We start from the raw sequence: 17,386 nt of genomic DNA on the forward strand, positions 1-17,386 counted from the left end.
GCAGCGCACGGCGGACGCCAGCACGGCCCGTGCGCGTGGGCGGGTGACGCAGCACGCACACCTGGGAGGGCACGGCGGGAGGGGGCGGGGCCGCGCGCGGAAGGCGCGAAGGAGCGCGCGGCGCGAACCGCCTGAGGAGCGGAGGGGGCAGAACGGGGGACGCGTTGGGGGCGCTGTCCGTTCGCGCCTAAAGGAGGGGTTAAACGCCGCCCCTCCCCCCCCACCGGGCTCTCTGGCGAGGTGGGCGGAGCCTGATTGCTGACTGACTGCTGCGGCAGCCAATGGGCCCTCGAGCTGAGGAGGAAGGGCGGGCTGTGGCGGAGAAGGGCCTGTGGCGGGCTGGCGGGTGGCTGTGAGGAGAGCGGGGCTGCGTGGAAGGCTGGCTGCCTTTGCTGCTGCTCCTGTAATCCGCCCGCCTCGCGTTCCCTGTGGAAGTGCGGTGTCTGTGGCGATGGAGGCGTACCCAGGGCCTGCAGCGGGCGATAAAAGGCTGTGGTGTCACGTAATGCCTGCTGTAATACCCACCGTGGCTGTGCTGCCCTGTGTGACTGTGGTAACGGGGGGCTGACCTGGCACAGGGGGAGCTGGGCCGCCTGTGGAGGTTCTGCGTGTTGTGTGGGGGCGTTCGGTGCATAAATAAAGCTGGTTTGGGGTTTGGCACCTCAGTGTGCTTCAAAACTCATCTGTTTTGAGGTAAGTCCCCGGTGTTGTGAGAAGCACTGGCAGGAAAAGCTGGTGCTGGTTCTTTTTTCCCCCACCGAAGCCTTCAGCCGTGATATGCACGTGAATATTGGCTTTTTTAAGTAACTTCAATTTTGTTCTCGCTTTTGGTGTAGGGTAAAGCTTGGAACGGAAACGACGCCTGCCAAATTTGCAGCTTTTAAGCTGGAAAGGTTTAAATGAAGATTGGGAAGGATCTCAAAGCACTGAGAACAGGAGGGGGAAATGAAGATGGAGAGAGAATACAGGAGTCACTGCATCTGCTAACATAGGGTTTGTGTTCATGATGAGCTTTAAGCTATGAAGGGGCAGACTTACCAATAGGTTATCGTAGATGTAGCTTAATTCATTAAAGTAGGCTAATTAAGCAAAAAAAAGACGGAATGGAAATTTGGTTGTGAGGTTATGACTGTTGCATTACCTACAGTTTAATGTAGTGACATCAAGGTAAGTCAGTGTACACCCATATGTAATTTCATACGTTGCGTTGAGACTTTTGATTCCTGAAACTGAATCAAAACTACATTAAACCTACTTGTAGTCTGACTGGAAAGCATCCACAGGTGAATTGAATTGATACTTCCTTAAAACCATCTGGAAATTATCTGTTTTGTAATTCAGAGAGAAGCATAACTGAAAAAACAGGAAGTCTTACTTGCAGATGAGATCTATTTTGAAGATTACATTTATAAAACCAGGTAGGTTGTTTTTTATGGACACATTTATGAATAAACAGACCATTCTTGCAACATGTGTCCATTTTATAGAATCATCAGAAGGTTTGGAAACCAAAGCTTTGTTGTGCTACTGTATTTTTTTCCCTCCCCCTACATCATACAGAAAATAAGAATGCTTTTAAAGAGAAAGAAAACACATTGAAGACTGTAGACCCCGTTCTCCCTGTGCTATCAGAAGGCTAATTTGGCTTTGCTCTGCAGGCAGCAGCCCCATTGCTGTGCTGGTGGGGAGGATCGTGCTGCTGTCTGAGGTGCTGAAGCCAGAGGGCTGCCTGGGGGTCCTGGAGATCCCCACATACCCCACGGTGTGCCTGGTGCCCCTGTTACACAAGTCAAAACTGCACCCACAGTGAGTAGAGTGTGGGAAGACTGCAGTTCACGTGGGTGTGTTTGACAAGGGGTTCAAGTGGCAATCAGTTGTGGCCATTGGGCTCTTGGTTAACATGTTTAAAAACGGGAGACTGTAATCAGTCTTTACACCAGCACAGAGGCATGGCTTGTGAGAAAGATGCGTGTGAATTTTGTGACATTAATGCTTAATGGTAGGCCACTGCATTCTGGAAATTCTTTGAAAGACTTTGGTATATTTGAAGATAAGTGTGCATGCAGTCTACACTGCAATGCTTCCTGGATGATATTTTATTTGTGTAAGCATTATTTTGCGAAAGTTTTACCTTTAAATCTGGGCTAATGCAAAGAGGTGCCACTTGGACTCATTGGTCTTTATTGTTGTGCATCCAATATGAAATTCAAAAGGGTAGCACTCTAAAAACAGGAGCACATTATCTGGGAATGATGGTGCTTCTCTATTTTTATGCATGATTAGAATCTAGAATTCACAGGACATGCTTAGCCATAAGAAGCTGTCCAAGAGAACTAATGTGAGTGAATTCAGTTTGTTAGAAAGATTCTTTCTGCTTGCTTGCATGAGATTGGAAGTTTAAGGTGATTATCTTGAAGAGGTGATAATAAAGGTTCCTGATGATTTTAAGTGTAAAACAGAAGCGCACAGCAGTTTAGCTGTTGGTAGAAATAATGCATTTGTGACTCAAAATAGTTGGCTGTGCCAGAAATTTCCCCTTGAAATGAATTTCCATTCCACCACACGCTATCGCTGGGATTTGATAACATCCTCCATTCAGGACTGCACAAGAGAAGTCTGAAATCAAGCAGTGATGAAAAGGAACGAACTGATTGGTCTCTGCAAGCTCCGAGCCATGGAGATAGTGTTAGAAAGTGTCATGATGACGTGAAGGGTTGAAAGCCAATCACATGGAGTGTGAGGAATCTGCCAAACTGCTATTTCAGATGACAGAGCCGGCTAAAGAAGCCATGTATTTTTATCCTGGGAGACAACAATTCAGATTAGGGGAAAATAAACATGAAGTTGAAATCAGATTTTCTTGGCACGGCGCTTCAGGAGTGCTTGCACATTACACATGTGATGATATTGTCTCTATAATAAGTACCATGGTTATGCAATACGTTAACATATTATAAAATGAGAAATACAATCCATTAATTTATTATGCATATTTAATCACTTAATCTTCGTGTCTGCTCTGTTATTTCCACACATCTGCATTTTAATGTCACTTCTTCATTTTTTTGTTTAATGTTCAGGTGACTCATATTGTTTTAAAAGTTCTTAATTTTCTGCCTCTTTTTTTCTTTTGCTTTCCTCATTTCTAGATCTTCAGATGAAAATCCCATGCAGTTTTACTTAGGTTATCTATCTTTTCTTTTTTAAAAATGCACCCAAAATGCAGCAACAAAGCACAGATCCTTGAAGGCTATGAATTCGCTGTTCCATTGCAGATGTTACAGTTCTGCTCAGCTACCACAAGAGGGACGTAGAAGGAAAGCTAAGATATCCCGGGAGAAAAAAAAAACAAATAGAAAGAACAGCTTCATGCAGGTTCTTAGCAACATACGTTTTGCTTTTGTTTAGAAGGATCTTCTGGGATCATAACATTTCTATAGTTTTCTCCACCCCTAATAATCTTTAAAAGCTTTATAGACCTTAGAAAATGTGTTAATAAGCATTAATAGCTAAAATGGATCTCTTCCCAGAACTCCATAATCTTTCCTCAGCGTTTTCCTGCTGGAATGTCTGTAGCAGTGTTGGGACAGGGTGTGGTTGGGCTGGCTGTGTTTTTGTTCCATCTCTAGCTATTGGACAACAAATACTGCAGCGTTTAATAGGCATATGGGCAAGAAGGTTATGGAGCTATTTTTGTTTATTTCTATTTAATTTTCTCAAATTAATGGGTGATGATGCACATGTCCTAAGATCAGAGCTCATATAAATGCCTTCACGAAACAAGAGGACCATAAAAACCTTTTAAGTAAATATTGAAGGATTTATTGGACTATTGTGGCATTAAAAAGCACAGTCCTAGCACGCAGTAGATTGAAAGTAATGCACATGTATATTTTAGGATCTGCATCGTATTAATGCCTGATGTCAGTAAAGCTTTACTTCAGCCATTATGAGGCAGAGGCTCACTAGCTGGGCATGTGGCTTCATCTGAGCAGTAACACTGGAAGAAAGGGCTGTTCTGAATAAAATTATGATTATAATAATTTTATGAACTTTAGTCCTTAATGCTTAAATTTGTATAACAAGTATATTAACATCACGTTAGAAGATCTCTGTCAAGTGATACTAGATTGAACAGTCTTTTTTAAAAAGCCCTTTAATCCACAAAAATGCTTTCACAAGCTGAAAGCACACCAGAGAAGTACTACTGTGTGAATGTAAAAATTTCTCTAAGGTGCCAGGAATCTGAGTGCACCAGGAAATGCAACCCAGCTTTGATTTCAAGAGTACAAATAACATGGCATTGAAAACTCACAGAAAAGGGCTATCACTCATTGCCAGTGGAATCTGAATACTTCTATCCTTTAGCAAAGTGTGAAATGTTTCTTTTTCGACCAATTTGTTTGCAGGTTCAGCTGCACTGTGGCTGTAAAAAAGTATTCCTGAAGCAAACTGGATGAGTACTTTAAAGCAATGGAGGAAAAGGAGGAGAAGATCTTGACATTTCTTGAGTGATCTCAGATGGAGAAGATACTTAGATATTAAGGTGATGAATGACATATGAAGATAATAGCAGTATATGAAACTAGCTATAAACTCTGTGCTACAAACCAGTTTTTCTTCCCTGTCTAAGCTAAGTGGGTAGTAAAAAGCTAATAAACCATGAAAATGTAATTTGATGTTGAAGTACTACTTAAAAATCCTTTAGCTCAGTAGAAAATTGGAAATCCTTCCCCCCGAATTGTATTAAAATGCCTTTTACCTCTTGTTCCTTGTAAATAGCTGAAGTGTGTGGTCATCCTAAACAATGCCACGTTAGCACTGAATCTGACTTCAGTGAACGTATGGAGGGGAAAAATCTTTTTAAAAACAGAGCTTCTGGGTTTTTTATTGCAGTTTTTGCTTGCAAAAGTACTAGGTGAAATGAGCCACTTCTCTTTAACTGGCCACAGATGTCAGATTGCTCACAAAAAAGCATGGTTTTTAAAATCCAAGGAAAATAGCTGGAAATAGTAGATATATTCCTGAAGATATTTGAGAGTTGCTTATTAAGTTTGCCTTTTGAAGGAGTTCTGGAAGAAGCAGGCTCGTTAAAAATATTCTGTTTCTAAAAGGGCATCATCTTTTCTTGAAGTGGGATTTCTTCAAACCAGATGTTGTTGTATCTCAGCTTAAAAACAAATTTTGAATCTCTTGATTAACTACAAAGGGTGTACATGTTTCTTTGTTTTAATTTCTGGCAGTTATCCTGGGCAGATGGAGGAGCAGTGAGGTTATTTTGGTATAATGTAAAATCCAGTTCTTCTTCACAAGGAGTTCTGATGTGTTTGAATTGTGTGGACTGGTGTCTCCCTCTGTTTCAGTGGAGAAAATAAGAGTGGTGCTTTTTCAGGTTACCTCCAGTGTTTTGTTTAAGTGTATAAATACCTTGAGTTTTAGCAGGTTGATTTCTTATGTGATAACAGCTTGCTTTCTTCTCAAAGCATTACTGCTTTACAGACTTCTTTTGGTTTTTTTTTTTTTAACTTTTAGGGAAGGGAGCTTGCAAGGAGTTAAATGTGAGGCTGTTTTTTGTAAAGAGTATATTAAGAGAACAAATAATTTGAAAAAGTCTGGGTTTTTTTGTGTGTGTCCTAACCTGTTTTTTCCTTCTCCAGTTCTTTAAATGAATAACTTACTTGCATTCTCTATATGTAAAGTAAATCCTTCCAAGCTAAACCTTCTTCCTGCTGTGGGAAAAGTCTGTTAATTTGGCATTTGTCTTAAAAATGAAATAACGTAAGTAATCCAATAATTAGGTGTGTTGCCCTTTGGGCTTTGTTGCGGGAGGGAGTGTGTCTAAACTTCTCTGAAGGCTCTACGTGTAAGAACACGTGTTTAGCCACATAATGTGGCTACATGATTTAATGTGAGTGGTTCAGATTCCTGTTGGCCTAAACACCTGCATCCGAAATGGTTCTTGTCATGAAATAACAGCCATTTAGTTTTCTGCTCTCCAGCTCCCAAGGATTAACACGTTTTCATGGACACCTCAGTTCTTTTTGATGTGAAATGCAGATTTTGAGAGCAGGACCTTATCTTTCCATTGCCAATATTGAAGCTTCAGGAAACAGCAAGTATAAAACTTTCATACACTTGTAGCAGCTATTGGTAGGAAAAGTAGTACAAACAGCTGCTTCTTTCTTGCTTGCCTGAAAAAGAAAAAAATAAAATCTAGAATTGAGGGAGACCAAATATATTAGGTGTTGCAGTAGTTTTCCCGTGATGGAAGCCCTTCCATTAAAAATCTTGTATTTCTGATGTTTTGGGGTGAGTACAGGGCAAAAAGAAGTTGGGTGCTGAAGCAGACTGGTTTCAGGATGGAGAAGCTTACTTGAAGTGGAAAGAATGTTTTCCCTGCAGCATCTTGTGGATTTGAGGAGGAACCAAGCCAGTACTGAACACAGGTCATGAATGGTTACAGTGTAGCTGTGTAATGCCTTCCCAGAACTCATGAGTTCCTTGGAAATGTACCCAGGCCACTGGTGGCATTTTGTCAAACAGTATATGAAAAGATCCAGAGGCCGGTGGGTCCCAGGTTTTAACAGTACTCCTGAGAGTGAATGATTTCATTTATGATACTATCTACTTCCTAAATGCAGCGGGCTTAAGTGGATTTGCTTCTATTTGCTCAAAAAAGAGCTTCCAAGTATCAGATTGATGGTATAGAGTGTTTCCTATGGCTCTTTTGCGTCCCCATGCTGGTTTTGCCTTTTTCAGTGGAGTTTCATAGCCTGCTCCTCAGCTGCTAAGCCAGGGCAGAGGAAGAGCCATTTTCCCACCCCAGGCTGCTGCTGGTTCCTGGGATTTCCTCACGCTGGCTGATTTAAGACCCACTAGCATGCCTTGGGAGCATCCACACCCTGATGGCAGCACCTTGGGGCCTTCTCTGGACCAAATCCAACCTGCCCTCTGCTAGGTTTCCAGCAATGCTTCCAAATGGCTAACCTTTGCTTTTGGCTTTGCTCTGCCTCCTGTGTGAAGGGCAGCCAGTGTGACAATGAATGAATGGAAAGGTTCTGGAAGTGCTATGAAAAGAGGAGTCCTTCCTCCATGCTCCCTCTGGTATCATGCAGACTAGCAGTTATCAAGTGGTGCCATCTGAGATTGATGATGAAGAGGCTAAAATGGAAGTGGAATTTGCTTGAATTCCTGGACCCTGAGCAAGGTTCATGGCAACCCTTTGAACCCATTACGGAGTCTGGAAACTGTGAACTGGGTCTGTTTTTACTAAAAATGAACTACCAGACTTAAGTTATGGTCAAACAGAAGTTTTCAGATTGTTTTTCAGTTTTGGTCCAGAAAATCCAAGTGTCCTATGTCATAGGGAAGAAACCCAGAGCACAGAAACATTGTATGCAGTTGTTAGCAAATGTTATTAAGAAAAATGAAATCCTATGCCTTTATTTCAGCTATAGTATGAAGATTGAGCAAAGGTGCTCTGGGAAACCTGCTGGCAAGTAAGAGGCATTCCAATCTCAGACAAGATACTAACATATTAGGCCACTTTCTTGGCTGCAGGTTTTTATATGACTTTACTGGAAGAAATTATTGCAAAAAGGATCTGAAAGTCTGCAAAGCAGTAATTCTAAGTAGCGCTTTGGTAATGATGTCATTTCAACAAAAAGTAATATGAAGCATTGAGCAATGACCTTTGGATCAAGAGCAACACAAGGCCACTAGCCAAAATGCAGAATTTCTGCAGCAGGAGAAGCTGCACAGTATAATAAAAGTCTTGTGGAAAGTCCAAAGCATGTTAGGTCAAGGTCAAGTACAAAAAGACTGTATTAGAATGACCCTGAGGAGTGGCAGAATAAACAACGCAGTATTTTCTATGACTGTGAAGATTTAGGAGGAGATGGAGTGGAGGAAGCCATTTGTAATTCTAGTCATATATTGTGTATGTTTAAGATCGGTCTGTAAGTGTTCAAGTAAGAAACCAAATCATGGGCTAGCTGGAGCACTGGAAGAATGTGAATGATTGCTGTGATTTCACACTGATCTTAAACTATTTGTTCTTTTGGAACTTAAATCCAGTTCTAACGTGCATCCACCTCCTCTCTACTGAGGAAGCAGAAAAGCTGAAATGAAACAAGGACATTATTCTTGATGGATATGAGGAAACATCAGAAGTACCACGTAAAAACTGTGTTATTGTAGGTTTTTTCTTAATGGAATGACCCATTATGGAACTACACGTGGTCTGTATTGAAGGATCAAACTAAAGTATGGAGATTAACCCTTTGCTGTTATGTTTGTGTAGCTTTAACTCAGTTCATCTATGAATAGCTGGAGGCCTGGTCAGCTTCTTAGGGGCTCCACATGCCTCACCCTCTTTTCCCTCTTTGCATCACTCATTCTGTGTTCTGCTAGAGGCCACCACAAACCTCATCTGAAAGAAACAAAAAGGGAGGGGGCACCTGCAGGAATAAATGGCAAAAGCTCCTATTTTATAGCAAGGTTTAGAAGTGCAACACGGATCTTCTTAGAACAGTTTCTCTTCCCGCTGTGTTAGGAGTAACTCCCAGATGTGACTTGAAGCCAGCAAATGATCTCAGGCAGTGAGATCAGATTTTGCTGAGTATACAGGGTTAGACATGTTCATTGCTCTTCTTCCAGAAGGTCTCCTATCCAAACCATGCATTGACATTTGATTTCCTTGGGAACATTGGCCTTCACAGTACCCTTTACAGCATTTGTGTATAGAAACCCACAGTTACAACGTTGTCTCTTGCCTTGCCAGTTGAAAATTGCTTTTGTGATGGCTATTTATTCACCTGAGGCGTGGGGTTCCTGGAATTGTGTGTGCTTTCCTGGAAGAAGTGTTGAACAGTGTAATGGTTTGTGCAGAAAGCATTCAAAGACTGAAGCAATGTCAAGGAGAGACAAGGCAGCTGGACTTTAGGGAGAGCTCTCAGATTCCACTTTCATGATAGGTATTTCTCTGGCCATCAGTGTCTCAGGAACTCAGTGTCGCTTACACCCAAAGTGTTTTGGCTTGAATAAAGGTTAATGGAAGAAACTGAATGCTGTGCTGGCCAAAAGCAATTGGCCTTTATTGAGGGAAGCATTGCAAAAATACAGAGGATCGAACTTCTAGTTTCCATGTGGAATTAGAATTAGTGAAATCTTGTGACTATTGCAATTAGATGCCATCTGTGTCCTTGCAGTCTTTGGATGGAGAAAGTAGTTTAAATGAAGCAAGGACTTAACTCTGAATCTTTACCCAGATCTCGATACTGAAAAATATTGTGAAAAAGATTGATTTTGCCTTTATGGCTGTTTTTCAGATTTGGGTGGGGTCAGCAAAGGGAATTGCCAGAAATCTCCAGAGCCAGTTCATTCCTGTGAGATTTCTGGTCTGATATTTTCTTGAAAGCTCAAGAGGTTTGGATTACTCTCCAGACTTCATCTTTCTGGAGAGCTTCCCACTGCTTTTTAAGCCTGTGTACATGAATGCCATTTTTCCATTTCTCTAGGGGTGAAAATAAACCATAGTCTGAATGATGTTGAATTTTCCTCTGAGTTTATAAATGATGTACAAAGGAGCACAAATTTCAAATAAAGCCAGTAATCTGTAATGTCTCAAAGCTTATGAAAGTAGAATGGGCACATGAAAAGAGATCTATGGTGAGGTGTGCTGATGCTGTAGCATAGTAGGGAAGGCACGTGTTTACCAGCTGGTTATCTCCATAATCAGTGAAAATGATGAAACCAACAGTTCCATAAATGTTTCACAAACTGTACATTTCAAGGCTAATAGGCTTCTTGAATTGATTCTCTTGACTTGCACCTGCTTAACCTCCTAGGTAGTTTGGACAATACCTGGTAACACAGGCATTCCCTTCAGCACTGAGAAAGCTGCCATTTGGATCGTGTTCTTAAGTCATACCTGTGTGCTTTTGGGCCTGAGTGGGGAGATACTTCTGCATGAGAACAGCTGAGTATTTAACACTGTTATCTAACCAAATGCAGATGAGGGCTCAGCTGCCTGGATCTGTGCTATTATTTGTGTTTGAAAATTCACCTTCATATTGTATGAGATCTCTCTTTTGAGGGAGACAAAGTGATCCTGCTCCTGAGGACGATACCTGTCCTCCCCCACCCCCGGAGCGTGGGCCTTGTGAACATCTTTGTCTATTCATACATATGACAGCTGTAATTATCTTTGACAGAAAGCCTGTGGAATGCCTCAGGCAAACACTGGAAGTGGGGACAGCAGTGTGGAGAATGTTCTGCCTTGTGATGTGGTGGGCTCTGTCTAGAAGGCATTGGCTTTGTCATCCTCTGCTTATCCTTGGGGAACTGGCATTCTATTGTGGTCAAGGTTTTGGGTGCAAGTAATGAGGGGATAAAAGGCAGTTTCCAGGAAGACGATTCATTCGTGTTTGTTCAAAATCTAACAGAATTATTTAAGCAGTTGAAGTGAGGTATAAGCAAAAAAGATTGAGAGACAATGTTCTGCTTTACCACCATCTTAGAATTTTACTTTTTTTTTATTAAAGCTCTGTTATAATGATAACCATACGTATATTTTTTTCGTATTAAAGATTCTCATTTTTCTATATGGATAAAGAAGCCGCTTTAGAGTTCAGCCTTGACAATCTGCTGGTTCTTCTTATCTCTCTATTCTTCGTGCCCTTCACGGATCTCACGTTCACCTTGATTCCTTGACAACTGAAGAAAGCACTTACACCTGGAGACTTTTCACTGTAATTCATAAAGGCTATTTTTCCATACTGCTCTTGTGTAAGAAAAGGTCAGATTTCTGCGTGCAAGTGTTAAACTATTCATACTAAAACTGAACCTAAGTGTGTAGCCTCCTGAGACAAGGAGTGTTACATTTCGTGATCAACTTCTTTCTTCCCTTTCTTTGAACCATCCGGTATTTTGAAGAACTGAGTTTGGAGGAAGCAATGCTCAGGCTTTTGACCTGATGCTTTCAGCATCCCTATAGTCAGTGAAATGAAAGGGTGATTCAATTAATCCTTTGTGACTACTCTTTCTTCCTCTGTGTACAATATAACTTAATTTTCACAGCTGAAAAAGTTTATATTTCTTGCAAGAGCTGATTGCAGTTTTTTTTTTTTCAGGGTACCATAACAGTGGTCTTTTAATCACTGGTGTCCTGAAAAGACCTGATTGCTTGGTACTGCTTCTGCTTATTTCCAGCTGTTAAATCACACTGGATATCATCCTTCTGGTTTTTGGTGTTATTTGTGTGTGTGGAGGGAGGTTTGTTCTTGGTTGTTTTTTTTTTTAAATGTAAACAGTAGAGCTAATTGCTATGGAGAGGTTATATGAAAATAAGCAAATGAGAAGAAAAAATGGCCCCTGTTACAGTCAGTGAAAGTGGAAGTGTCAAGAGAGCTATCATTAATCTTAAATCAACACTTAGTAAAAAGCTACAACTTTTTACTGCCTGTATCCAGAAGGCTTGAACAGGTTTGCTTAATATAACTTCTGGCATGGAAATGTTTTTGATGTTCCCCTGAGATGTGCACAGAAAGGACAGCTTTGTGGTCTGCAGCTAGTAGGTCCAGCGTGTTGGAAAAGGTAACTTACCACTTCATACTTCTGAGGCAGAATAAACTGTGAAGTTCAAATTTTCTCTGTGGATCTTTGGGATGAGACCACAGAAAGCACAGTTCTGTCTCCTGTGAACGGATGCTAACCATTCCTTGGCTCTCTCTCTGAAAAGCGTGGTTTTCTCTGGAGTCCCAAGCCAAATGTTTCTTTTTTTTTTTTTTTTTTCCTGCTGTTCTGCACTCTGTTATATACTTGGCTGTGCTCTCTGTCCCAAAGGTGTCTATGTTCTGGTGGTATTAGGTATGAATAAGTTGTCAAGTTCTTTGGGATCTTCCTTGCTGAAAGGCACGATGGAAACTTGATCTTTTTTTGAAGCTACATGGCAAAGTGCTAACGGTGTGTGCCAGCTTGTGGCTAGGAGGCAGTGATCTGAGGACAGCAAATTCCCATCCATGTGATATTTGTGCATATGATACAGAAATAGCATTATTCATACACAGTATGTGCATTTATGTGTAGCTACTGAACTAATCACGTGTAGACAGCTCTAGCATCACATCACGGTAGAGTTCCAGGGCCCCTCATGTTAAGTATTCTGCCTGTAAAGGGGTCGATGCCAGGCATTATTAAGTTTTGGTAGGGTGATCAAAAGCAAGTCATTGCTCCCTAGGACAGGTCCCCAGGCTATTAAAAAGTGTACGTGCTGTCTGCCCACCTACATGTGTGATCTCAGAGCCCTGAGCACTTCCAGTCCCCTCAGTAATGAGACAATTCCTGTTTATACTATTTCTGAAGACCCCTGGATTACACAATAGGAAGATTTGACCAGGGAGATGGATTGTATATATCATTTAGGGGAAAGGAAAAACCAGCCTGCTTAGAAGAGCTTTTGTTTTTAAGGTTTGCCATCCCTGAGAGTTTTTGGAAGTGAGTGAGTGCATACTGAGCAACGAGTGAAAGCAATCAGGAAAACTGTGTTATTGTCATTATGACTCTGGGAGGTGTCTTTTAGTAGCGAAAACCAAAAAGGGAGACCATGGCCAAAACAGTTTTACTGCAAGAACTGCATACTCCAAGCATTAATGATACTCCCAACAATAATTTCCAGCAAGACATGATGGCTTAACCATCACATCAGTTTGCATCTCCCTTGGTCAAAACAGCCTTCAGTCTTCTTTTTCTTTTATTTTTTTTTCCAGCACAATTCAGTTAATTATTCCCAGTTCCCTCAATGAGTCTGAGCTCCCACTGGCTCTTGGAGCAATAGTAGCTCATTGTTGCAAATGAGCTTAATCCAGTGTTAGAAGTCTTTATTGTCTATAATAGAAAATGGCATGAATAGTAAAGGAAAAAATGTGAGATGTTTCCTGTAAGGTTTTAACAACCCTCCTGGGTGCATGATTACAACATATGCTGGGGAATAGTTTTGAGCAGGGTGGCGGTGAGGAGAAGGAGCTCTGGCAGCAATTTACACCCCCATCTGTAAGCCTCGTTACAGCGAGCTGCTTGAGAAGGGAAAGATGGGACACAGCTCTTCTCAATCTGGACGTGCCACTGCTTTTCGGTCCTTTGCCCTTCTCATTTGTCAGAGTTTGTCTCTGGCAGGCTTAAATGAGAGGCATAACGAAGCCGAATGAGGGCCAATATGAAATTTGTGGGCTTACTTTGCTTGGCCTCCTGCCCTCAGTTTTGTAAAGAGAGTTTTAGTTCCAGGTGTTTCGTTCTTTTCAGACAGAGTTCTGATGACACCACATCTGACGTATTTTGGAAGGGGATTATCAGTATGAGACCCAGGAGTGGAGAATATCTGATGGTGCTATGATCTGTCTACAGATGACGAGGTTCTGGACCATATTTTCAATGAAGAACAATGCTCAGGGTGGTTTTGTATTCAAGATCTCGTATTTCAGCCTTTCTTCACATAGACCTCAGACCTACCTTATGGATTTTTCACCAGTCCTGTCACTGGCCTTGTCTCCTACTGTTTCTGATGAGTCCTCAGATGGAGCTACTAGTAACCAAGTTATGCAGCAGTCTTCCTCAGAAGAATATTGTTGCAATGAAGACTGAAGCATTTGTTGTGTTGGCTATTTAAGAGCAAAAATAGTGGAAAACCCCAAGTCAGGTCATGCTGGTTCTATCACTGATGTTGATTGAGGGCTAGAGTTAAGGATAAAATAAAGAGTTGGAATGTGTTTTCAGCTCATCTGCCTTTTATGTGGGAGTCCTCCCTCAGATGGGAAGTCATCTCTGCAGCTTTTTTTCATAAACCATTTTCAGCTATTTCTATACCCTATCTTAAAGTTGTTGGTGTTTTCTCACATTCTAAAACTCTTAAGAAATTGTTCAGGGAAAAACTGATATCCCCTTAAAAGTCAGATTTTCAGACACAGAAAGGATAAAAGAAATCAAATTCCTAATAGTGTTGCAGGAATAAGCAGGAAAGTTGACCCTTCTATGCTCTAATCTTACTTCAAGGATGGCCTCATTTTCTGTACTGTAATGCAGTGGCTTCCTCTCAGGGGACTTCCCTGTCACAGGGTTCTAATTGATTTGCTGCAGTTGTGGCCAGTGTTATGTCATTCTGCTTATAGCCACAGTAGATTGCGTAACTGTTTTTAGTTCATCTAAATGACTTTACTGATATTACTCAAATTCCATCAGTAGAGTAGAAAACGAGGAGAATTAATGATAAAATTAACGTAGTGCACAATGGAGCCATGTCCATTTATTATATTTTTGCAGACTTGGTTCTCTGCCATTGCAGTTTGCCATTGATAAATTGAAAGAAACATTAAAAATACTTATAAAAGGTCTTCGGTCAACTTCAGTATCTTGCTTCCCTTAGAGATTTGAAGTTAAGAGACATAAACCAGATTTCAGCAAGCTGTAACTCTTCAAACAAGTCACAGAGCACGACCTTGAATGGATTATTGCATCTTGCAGTGAATGAAGCATATGGAGAGGAGGTGAGGCTGTTATTCTGTATTGACTGATGGAGTTTTCTTACGATATTTGCTTCACTGTAAATTTTGATGTCAAATAGTGAATCTGCCTTTCCTAAAGCACTGGTGTTGTTATTTACATTACTTAGTTCCTACCTAAACTTTGTTATCTTGGGGCCACAAATAGTTCTAAACATAAATCATTTAAGAATCCTGTTTGTTGAGATTCTGTTTTAGCAACAGATGAAATAACTATTTGTACATAATCAAGCTGTAAAATCATGTTTTGCAGATTTCTGAAGATAGAAGTTTGTTTTGGCTGGAAACACTCAGCAGAAAGGTAGGACAAGACTAATGATTCTGCTCACTGCTGGGCATCAAACTTCACTGTCCAGACCTTTCTACAATGTCTGTCTTTAGAATTTGCAAATGTCCATCCATCCACGGCATTCAAAATAAGTAGATGCTGAGAAGTTCTAATGTATTGGGCTTATTACTGATCTACACATGAGTGAAATAGAAATGAGCATTGAGCGAATGTATCAGGTCGGTTCAACTTCATTTGTAATCTCACAGTACACCAGAACAGAAATGTATCTTCCATGACATTGACAATTTTATTCATGGTGGCATTTAATAAAAATTATGACTGATTGTGATTTAGTTCAGAGTTCAGGACTCACAGTTGACAGTTTGCAATGACTATGACCATTTTTTTAACTCCACCTTTCTGTAGTGGATGTATGAAAGCTGGAAACCTGGCTTTAATGCATGGGCATTACCAGGCTCATGTAAAACTACTGAATTGAAATGCACATCTTCTAATATATAACGCTCCTTTAAAGAAGGTACTGATCTGCTCTGTGTGTGCACGGTAAGAAAAACAGTGGGCCTAAAGAGCATCTCTTGGAAACACTTTCTAGCAGTGGGAATATAAAGCATTGGAAGGCTTCCTGAGCTGCTTGTGGAGCTTCCATCACTGGAAGCATTTAAGAACAAGGCAGAGAAATCTGGCTCAAGAATGCTATAGGTACTATTGATCCCATTACAAAGAGAAAGTGGAAAATATTATTTTAAAATCCTTACTGGTTATCTTCTGGAATAATTTTGTTTCTTATGGCCATAAATATATAAGAACCACTGTAAAACACTTAGCATACTATTTTGGAGAGTGGAGGTGTTTTTCACTTATTTTTAGAACTTGACCTTAAGACTGAAAAATAACTTTTTCCTTCTGACTTTTGTTCTTCGCCTGGCAAACATTAGTTAAAAACACAGAGATGGAAAATATTTAGACTTTTAACTAGCATGAGCTTTTCTTTTTGTTGTTTGTTTGTGTGCTGGTTTCATTTGTGATGTCAACTCCAGTCAGGGGAAAAAGGTGTAACTAACCTGGCACTGCACAGAGTGCAAAAATACTGTTATGCCAAAGCCCAAATAAACACTATCTACTGCTCAGTTTTATTAATTTATTTTTATCAGTAATACTTTAAAAAAAAAAAAAAAAGACATGATTGACAAATCTGGAAGATGTTTCCCCATCAGATAATAATAACAAGTTCAAGTATATCATCCACTCTTCAACTTGCCCTTTTTAAACAGGAGCAGGTACCCAGAATTAATCACATCATGATTGAACGCTTTCTGACCTACTATTGTGTGTTTAAGCAGCATTACAGCAATGTTTTATGGGATTTCTAGCCCTTAGATCTGAATATAGAAAGATGAAGAATGAGTCCAAGGAAAATAAGGGTAGCAATGACCTCATTCTGTGGAGACACCATGTCTTGGTCAACTTCAGAAAGCTGTGAAGAATTTTTCTCTGTGCAGTTATTTTTCCACTATCAGTGAAAAGAAAAGATCTCAGAATCTGTTGCAAAATAAAGAGAAGTGACTTCAGGTTTCTAGAATGTAAAGATACACTGTTGGCTGCCTTCATATGCAGAAGACATCGTTTATAATTGGCATAATGTAAATATAATATGCCTTGGTTCAGTTCATTTAGAGTAAGTGATCAATAAGCACTGTTCTGTCACCATACTGTCCCACACTAATTGTTGATGAGGAAAACTGATGTCATGTCTCAGCAGTGAATATTCCTGACGTCACTGAGTTTGAGGACTTGCAGCTTCTAAGCCAGTTTCTGTCTTGTGCTGTAACACATCAGCAGAGACACCACGTAGAGGTAACATGCTTCATGTGTTCAGTTTAATCTCCAGCCTCCACTAATTAATTATAAGTGACTTTTGGAAGGGAAAACAGATGGTGATGAGCTTGTAGATTGTCCATGTCTCCAAAGTTCTTTTTGCCTCCCTGTGAAGACAGCCAGCATCACTGCTGGTAGCCCTTAATGTTTTAAATCCTTTGACTTGCAACTTGTCCACATGATATATTGGAAAGAGTGAAATTCTCTGTTTACCATTCATCCTTCACGGTGACTTGAAGAGTTTGGGAGCTTTCTTCTTTTTCTGCCAATTATTTGAATTTCTTCAGTCCATAGTAAAACCAAAGAAAATAGCCTAACTTCCCTGCATTCTGACTTAGAGTTAGTTTGAATGCTGAATAATGGGCATAACTTAATTTGTGAATTTTACACATAATGTGATCACCAATTTATAGTATTGCAACAGGGTTTGTGATTCTGAGCAGCTGAAAGTGTTCAGAAAAAGTTGAGCTCTGTGCAGGAGAATCATGTCTCCTCTTGACAGTCTCCCACAGCACTTTCTGGACGCAAACGCTGCTCCCTTGCTGGCTGGGGGTCACACTGTTTTACAAGCTAGCTTCACATGGCCTCAAAAATGGTTGTTTCTATGCAGCCCACTACCTCTGCTGAAAAAATGGTTTCTTTTTTTGGCCTCTAAAAGCTTAGAAAC

The 17,386-nt window shown here is 40.6% G+C and overlaps 1 protein-coding gene across 12 annotated transcripts in view; it reads left to right on the forward strand.

Moving 5' to 3' along the window:
- Nucleotides 1–17,386, forward strand: part of COMP (cartilage oligomeric matrix protein) — a 34,853-nt gene that overhangs the window by 471 nt on the left and 16,996 nt on the right. Inside the window, exons 1-9 of one of the 12 annotated variants that reach the window (XM_090125966.1) lie at nucleotides 180–693; nucleotides 837–993; nucleotides 1,342–1,418; nucleotides 1,659–1,806; nucleotides 3,227–3,375; nucleotides 4,410–4,546; nucleotides 14,417–14,537; nucleotides 14,806–14,853; nucleotides 16,601–16,698. The gene's annotated coding sequence lies outside the window, so the exon portion shown is untranslated. Of the gene's footprint in view, nucleotides 1–104; nucleotides 694–836; nucleotides 1,807–3,149; nucleotides 3,185–3,226; nucleotides 3,376–4,409; nucleotides 4,547–14,416; nucleotides 14,538–14,805; nucleotides 14,854–16,600; nucleotides 16,699–17,386 lie in introns of those variants that run through there. The other 11 variants (XM_090125964.1, XM_090125971.1, XM_090125967.1 and 8 more) reach the window with 11 other exon arrangements.

Source organism: Phasianus colchicus, chromosome 28 (genome assembly GCF_987193195.1).
Source record: "Phasianus colchicus chromosome 28, bPhaCol1.hap1.1, whole genome shotgun sequence".
NCBI lineage: Eukaryota > Metazoa > Chordata > Aves > Galliformes > Phasianidae > Phasianus > Phasianus colchicus.